Source organism: Megascapheus bottae, chromosome X (genome assembly GCF_031878675.1).
Source record: "Megascapheus bottae isolate mThoBot1 chromosome X, mThoBot2.hap1, whole genome shotgun sequence".
Taxonomy (NCBI): domain Eukaryota; kingdom Metazoa; phylum Chordata; class Mammalia; order Rodentia; family Geomyidae; genus Megascapheus; species Megascapheus bottae.
Genome location: NC_143547.1, coordinates 81,290,781 through 81,298,985, shown reverse-complemented (window position 1 = coordinate 81,298,985; position 8,205 = coordinate 81,290,781). Strand labels below are relative to the sequence as shown.

The window sequence follows — 8,205 nt, the reverse complement described above, 5'->3', positions numbered from 1 at the left end:
GAATTTGTTACCTGGTATATTGTATATATGTTTATGTCTTCATTTGAAATAGGGAAGAGAAGGTGGAAAACAAGATGATTGGGAGGGGAGGGAAACGGACAAAAACATGAGAAGGGATATCAATATGCGAGAAGTAATGCACCTACTACCTAACAGATGTAACCCCTCTATACATTATCCCGACAATAAAATAAAATTTAAAAAAGACTGTGAGACTCATCTCCAATAAACCACCAGAAAACCAGAAGTGGTGCTGTGGCTCAAGGGGAAGGGCGGTAGCATTGAGCTGAAGAGCTCAGGAACAGCCCCCAGGCCCAGAGTTCAAGTCACATGACCAACAAGAAATAAATAAATAAATAAGCAAAGAAACAAACAAACCCCTGGAGTCACAGATCTCCATGAATTCAACCCGATCCAAAACCTTTCTCTTTTTTTTGCCAGTCCTGGACTTGAACTCAGGGCCTGAGCACTATCCTTGGACTTTCTCAAGGCTAGAGCTCTACCACTTGAGCCACAGCACCACTTCTGGCTTTTTCTATGTATGTGGTACGGAGGAATTGAACCCAGGTCTTTGTGCATGCTAGGCAAGCATTCTACCACTAGGCCAAACTCCCAGTCCCAGATCCAAAACCTTTGTAAGCATTAAAGTAGAACATATTACAAATACATGTCAGAAGGCATAGGAGGAAATCACAGTTAAAAAGAAAAGCATGCCCAACCATCTCAAATTAATCCTACCTCAACAGCACCATCCTGTCTTGTTTCATTTTTACTCTTCTTCCCACTGGATGACTTTCCTTCCTTTTAAGTAAAGAGAAATCTAAAGCTGACAGACTGAAATGAATCTAATGTTCATGACAGAAATTATATTTAAAAAGAAGTTTTAGGGGTACATTAGGCCAAATAACCTTTCATACTGTTTGCAACAATTTTTAGATGATCTATATGCTATTCAGCCAAAAAGCTTACTATGCATCAGATACTATGGTAGGCAATAAAGAAAATAATACTTAGAAATTTTTTCAAAAATGCATTCAACACAATAATAGGACTTGTCATTTACCATATTTTTCACATAACAGAAATAAACCTGGGGGGCCAGGTTGAATCTCTTCTTCCTTCTTTCTCTTCTTCCTTCTCTTCTTCCTTTCTCTCTCTCTTTCTCTCTTTCTCTTCTCTCTCTCTCTCTCTCTCTCTCTCTCTCTCTCTCTCTCTCTCACTCTCACACACACACACACACACACACATGCATACATACACGCACACGCACGCGCACACACACACGCACACATACACTTTTGTTCTGTTTTACTCTGAGCCAAATGATCCAGGCTAGCTATTTCACACAAGCCCTGATTTTGGGGAAAACATTGTATATATTTATTTAACTAAACTGTGAATTGTGGAGGGCAGCATACCCTGGACCAATATAATCATCCTATCCTTTGTTAATGGCACAGAGGCTCACTGGAAGCCTACCCATGCCATGATAATTTCAATAACTTATCTATGCTACTGTTAGCTCAAATATTTGCAACACTATATACTAGTAACTATTGTTTCCAACTGAGCATTGCAAACTTGCATTTTTAATCTAGCTTCAAAAAAGTAATAACAATGAATTATTGTAGCACATAAATAGATCCCACTTGCCATCCCTGTTTTAGACTTCTTTCACAAGTTTCTTCATCTATATGATCTCTTTCATATGGAAAAATCTATTTGTCAGGGTAATAGAAAACATGTGCTATTGTCTCTTTCCTATAGCTAGATAAACCAAGGCCCAAGAATGAATCAAGTTTCTTAAAAGCACCTTAGTCCTAAGTAATTGGCACAATTTTGTCCTTGATAAAACAGATATAATTGTCTGGAACTAGAAAAATAAAATGATACTTTGTTTGCAAAGAGCCAGCAGAAATTTTTCTTTGCCTTTGTACTAGATAGGGAAGCTATTTGAAAGAGACTCAAGGATAGTGCCCATGTCCAACACCCAACAAAAAAATAATGTAGTACACACACACAATGGAATTTCACTCATCCATTAGAAAGAATATAATACCATTTGTAAATAAATGATCCAGAAAGTTTTACGTTAAATGAAATGAGCCCCACAGAGACAAAGGATCCATGTTTCCCTTTTATGAGGAGGCTAGCTTTAGTTTATAAACTTATGAGTAAATACATTGAGTGGTTTGAAATGTACATGAATGTATTAATCAGTATGGTAGATTCAAGGGAGATCTCAAATAGTGCAATTCCCTAGAAAGGCAAAATCAAAGTTCAGCATACTAAAAAACTAGGAAGTAAGTACTTGAAAGGGGTGAGGTACAGTGATGGAGACAAGAGTAGATGAATGAAGAGGAGAGACTGTAGTCAAGAATCCAATGTATACCCTACAAAATTAAAGAGAGTGAGGAAGGGATGGGTAGGGAAGACTACTTTTTTGAGAATGTTGAAAGAAGTGACATTGATCAAGATATATTATTAAACTGCTTTGTTAAATGGGAACTCCTTTGTATTACTACTTAAAATTAGTTTTAAACAAGAAAAAAGTGATAAAACACCTACAATTTTAAATGCCATTTGATGTTCACAAATAATGTGATTTATATGGCCCAGATTTTCCATCTGCACATTGAAAAATATATACCTTTGTAACATAGCTTTCTAGAATCTTTGAATACTTGAAGACACAAGTATAATAACACTTAAGGCTATAAGCCTTAATATTGGGTTCTTAATTCTCACTTTTATCCTGTTTATTTGGTCACCAAGTCTTGCGAATTGAATTAACAGTTACCATTTGCTTAGACTATTTCATCAAGTTCCTTATCTCTCTTTCTACATCTGTTCTCTCTCAACTAACATCCACATTGTCAGCACAGTAATATTTGACACCACAACCTGGCTATGCTATGTGATGCTACGCTTCTAGAAACTCTTTGCTACATGATGAAGTCAAAACTCTCTTAGTATGATGTACAATATTAATGTCTGTCAGGCTCTCATATAATTTTTTGCTGGTTGGTCCTAGGGCTTGAACTCAGGGCCTGAGCATTGTCCTTGAGCTTTCTCAAGGATAAAGCTCTACCACTTGAGCCACAGTGCCACTTCTAGCTTTTTCTGTGTATAAGGTACTAAGGTATCAAACCAAGTGCTTCATACATGCTAGGCAAGCACTCTATCACTAGGCCATCTCATATACATTTTATAAAATGACATTTCACATCATTCCTTCTGATAGCCTATCTCCAATGCAGACAATGCTCTTGTCGGGGGGGGGAGGGGTGATGCGAGGAGGATCATGGGGCTTGAACTCAGCCTGGGCACTGTCCCTGAGCTCGACAGCTCAACACTACCATACTGCCCCTTGAGCCTCAGCCCCACCTCCTATTTTCTAGTGGTTAATTGGAGATGAGTATCAAGTTCTTAGCTCAAAATTTGAATCACTCCAAAACTAATCTCCAAAGAAACAACTATCCCATTAAAAGATGGGCCAAATACATAAAAGAGAGTCTTCTCTGAAGAAAAAATAAGAATGACCTATAGACACATGAAGAAATGCTCAACATCTCTGGCCAGTTAGAATGGCCATGATCAAGAAATCCAATAACAACAGATGCTGGAGGGGATGTGGCCAGGAGGGATTACTACTACACTGTTGGTAGGAGTGCAAACTCATTCAACCACTATGGAAAGCAGTGTGGCAGTTCCTCAAAAGACTAAACATAGAGCTCCCCCATGAGCCAGCAATTCCACTACTTGGCATTTACCCAATCGTCCAGAAACAGGGACATACTAAATCCACTGGCACAAGGATGTTCATTGCAGAACTATTTGCCATAGCAAAGATATGGAACCAACCCAGATGTCCCTCAGTTTATGAGTAGATCAACAAGATGTGGTATTTGTACACAATGGAATTCTATGCTGCTGTCAGAAAGAATGACATTGCCCCACTTGTAAGGAAATGGAAAGACTTAGAAAAAAATCATATTAAGTGAAGTTAGCCAGACTCAAAGGAACATAGGCTCAATGGTTTCCCTCATTTGTCATAATCAGTAGAAATTTTGGCTCTCCTAGCAGAGATTTACAACAGAACAAAACCTAGATACATAAGGCCATCTAGTTTGACGCTAAATGAAAGGACTTCCAGGATATAGAAACAAAAGCCATATATTGAGTGATTGTTGTCCTTAATGTGCTATGTTATCTCTCATCTCTTTTGCTCTCCCTTCGTTATCTCATACTGTTACAGTATTTCACCTTGTTATCTGATATATTGTATATATGCTTACTTGGTTATTTGAAATAGATTAGGAAAAGGGAGGAAACAAGCTGGGGGTGGGGGTGGGGAGAGGGAAATGGGGACCAAGACATGAGAAAGGGTATCAGTGGGTGTGAAGTAATGCACCTTCTATCTGTGAATATAATGTAACCCTTCTATTAATTACAATAAAAATATATGGGGGAAAAAAGAGTCTCAAGTTCTTTAGTACCTGGGCTGGCTTTGAACCTTGATACTCAAATCTCATCCATCTGACTAGCTAGGATTACAGGCGTGAGCCACCACGTCAGGTGGGAGAGGAGGTTTTTACCTAAGGATTTTGAAAATTCAAAATTATCATCTTGAAGGAAAAAAACATTTAGAGCCTTGTATCTACTTGTGGATTTAAAGAAAGAGCTTGACCATCAAAACCTATTTTTCAGTTTTGATGGCAATGAATCTCTCATTGAACTACTTTACTTCTATTTTGATTTAAAGCCTCTGATATTATATGGACGCTCCAAAAGTTAAGAGTCTATTTCCCTCTTTCCCCCTTAATCTGCTATTCCAAATTTATCCCCTCACCAAGGGTTGATTTTCTTTGCCTGTATTTAGATAAACTAACAACCCCATTATGCAATGTACAGCAGAATGCTGGTAATAAAGTAGGACCTTTTCCAAGGTCATTCATATATTCTCGAATAGCTGAGAAAGTACTGAGTGAAAAATAGGTAGATAACTCAATCTGTCATGTGGATCTAAGGAGATTGTACAAATACCTCATTTCCATAACAACATTATACTTGGTGTTCCAACATAACAAATGAATATGCTATGACTGAAGACTAAACAGAGGCTAATGGTAAATGCATTAATTAGGGACCTGTTTACACTTCTCCTGGGAAGGATAGCCATTTGTTACAGCTGGTGTCATGTAAGAATACTGACTGCAGTTGGATCCTCACTCTGGGAATGCATATAAATTTGTGAGAATCTCCCACATTATCATTTTCTGACAAGCATTAATGACACTAATGAAGGCAGAAGAGCTTGATTCAAACACACAAATGATTAGAGTTGATAAAAGATATGTGAAAAGGGCCCTTAATAATGAATTTATTGATGATGAGACAGAAGTTTAAAAGGGGGTATCTAGACACATATTTATAGCACCTCCACCCCCTCCAATCAAAGATAACCCTTCTGTCTCTTTTATTTATCCATTTTTAGTTATATGCCCAATAAAGCAGAATATTCGTGCTCTGGTAAGAGAAATTCAGAAGAGAATAGATCCAATTCTATTAACTTAATGACAATTATGAATGATAATAGTGTCTGAAATCAAAAGATCACCAGCTCTTGTCGTAGGAAATATGTGATGATGGATGCAAATTAGGTTTATGCAGAGCAGAAGGAGCATTTATTAATCATGCTTAAGCCTAGTTACAATCTTACACTTCAGAAAAATATGAGTCTATTATTATCAATTTGCCCCCTATATCACTGACTACTTAGGTGATCACCCACTTGACAAATTATCACATTTTAGTGGGAGAAAGAATATGTATTAACAATGTGCTTTCATTGATTTTTTTATTATGATTAAATGGGTAAATCTTCTATGTCTAACCAAAAGTAAAACCGAATGGCATTTTTTGGGCCAGGCCATGACTTATAACCATTCAACTGTTGGTAAGTATTCTCGAACAACTAGTTTGACCAACTTGTAAATGGGATTTATGGCAAATACAAATACAGAGATCCAAACCAACTAGTAGGAACAAACAAATAAAACAACTGTTTTGTTCAGTGTTTATGGCCAATCACACAAATTAATCTTAAGTAGTTACTTAACTGAAGGAACCCATTACTTTAACACCATAAAAGTTCTCAAATATTGGGTTCTGAGTAGGTATAATTGCATTAAAGTGTAAGCACATTAGTCTACCAAGAAACATTATCAAGACAAGAATACAGAATGACTAGGTATGTATGTAGTTATGTATCCTCGAGTCTAAGAAAAACAGGAGATAGCTGCCATCTTTTAAAACCCTTCAGTAATATCTTAAAACTTTTAAAATTGTATAATATTAAACAACTACAAAATGAAGGCAGAAATACTGTCTTTTTTAAAGAGGAAGAATTGTCATTTAGGGCATTAGGCTTTTTAGGGTCTGTATTAATAGGAATCTGGATTGAATTAGGGGTCAAATGAAGCCATAACACACATGAGGCCTCATACTAACCATGAATTTGGTCTCATCACTAAGAAACAAATAGTTTCTCATTGCTTCTTTGAAGTTTCTATGGTTTTTTTGTTTGTTTGTTTTTGAGTCTGAAAATGTAAAGTGCAATTTTTTTAAAAAATCATATACGTAACACAAATTCTGATTCATTTTAAGCTCTTCCACTGGTCTTTTACAGTAAAGTGTCGGTTTCCAACTGAATCCAGACTAGCTAAAGTTTCACCCAAGTTGGACATGAACCAAACTCTCTTCAACAGGTGAACAACAGCAATCTCTTTTCAGACTTGAATGATGTCATGACATGGCTGACGAGCAACATGGCTGCATTCCCAGGAAATTCAAAATGCCAGTTTCTTCATCTGCAGATAAACTCTGGAATCCACCTCAAATCCATGCAAGTTGTTGGCATCCCCCTGTAGTCTCATGAGCAGGCCCCCATAGGACACGTAAGCAGAGAGGCGTGTTGCTGCTTCAATAGAAGTTTCATCTCCCTCGGTCCTGTACACTTTCCCGTACATGACATATTCAAACTGGTCAGCCCTGGAAGGTCTGTCATCTGTGGGGTTGTATTCACCATCATCCAGGGTACCATCTTCATATAAGGTACTAGCTATGACCAATCAGAACTTGTTACCCAAGTCTACAGGGTAAATCTGAATGTTTACCTCTAAGATGTGGTCCATCTTGAAAGATTCACTCTCACAATGTAGTTAAGATACTCGGTCAAACTTTTTGCCCTTCGGGTCAATGTCTTTCACATCGAAAATGTCCTCAAACAGGAAGCCTGCCATCGTGGGGGGGGGGGTTCCCAAGAGCAGCAGAAGAGAAAGAGATAAGCCCGCGGCCACAACTAGGGACTCAAGCACCCCATCGTGTGGAGAAAAGGAGGAGGGAGGCGGAAAGCCTGAAGTTTCTGTTTTAAGCGTTGTTTTGTTCTGCTAAGATGATAATTGCTCTGTGATCAAATGACCAAGTAGTTCTCCCTCCCTAGAAAACATGCAAGGTGTGGATAGTTTCTAGTTGTTTTGTGTTGCCTTTGTATCACACACAGATCCATACTTTAAAGTCAAAATTAGGAATCTGTCCATTCAGGGTCCTAGCTCCAAGAAGTCACAAATTATCAGGAAGCATCTAGGGTTCAGCTACAATGATGTTGGGCTCAAAAGCAAGATTTCCACTCCAGTAGAAGACCACAGATAGAGGAAAGTTGACCATGTGAGCAAAGAGTAGCTAAGCACAATTCTAACTGCCCAAATTGTTTGCATCACTATTCCTATTTGCAAGTAATCTTATTGTTACGAAAAAGTTACCTGGTAATGGGAAGCTCAATTCATCCACCTACAGAGGCTACATATCATAAACCAAATTTATTAATTTATGTGTTAATTAATTAATGTATTTATTATGGGCCATCCATTATACTCAGTGTTAAAGACACAGCAGCAAACAAAACAGACATAGCTCCTGATTTCACAGGGTTTACTGATTTCACTGGTTTACAGCCAGACTACCAAGAATATAATGCCAGGACAAATCACTCCTCTCTCCTAATACCTCAGTTTCCTCATCTGAAAAGCTGATATAAAACAAATTTATTGTGTTGTAAAGAACCTAGAACAATGTCTGTCACATGGTAAGCTTGTGGGTTTCTTGTTAACTGTTCTATAGTGTCGGCTGATCATTCTAGAAACA

The 8,205-nt window shown here is 37.7% G+C and overlaps 1 pseudogene; it reads right to left on the bottom strand.

The window, feature by feature from the left end:
- Window positions 1-6,851: 6,851 nt before the first annotated feature.
- On the bottom strand, window positions 6,852-7,304 carry LOC150041455 (DNA-directed RNA polymerases I, II, and III subunit RPABC3 pseudogene; annotated as a pseudogene).
- Between the last annotated feature and the right edge of the window lie 901 nt (window positions 7,305-8,205).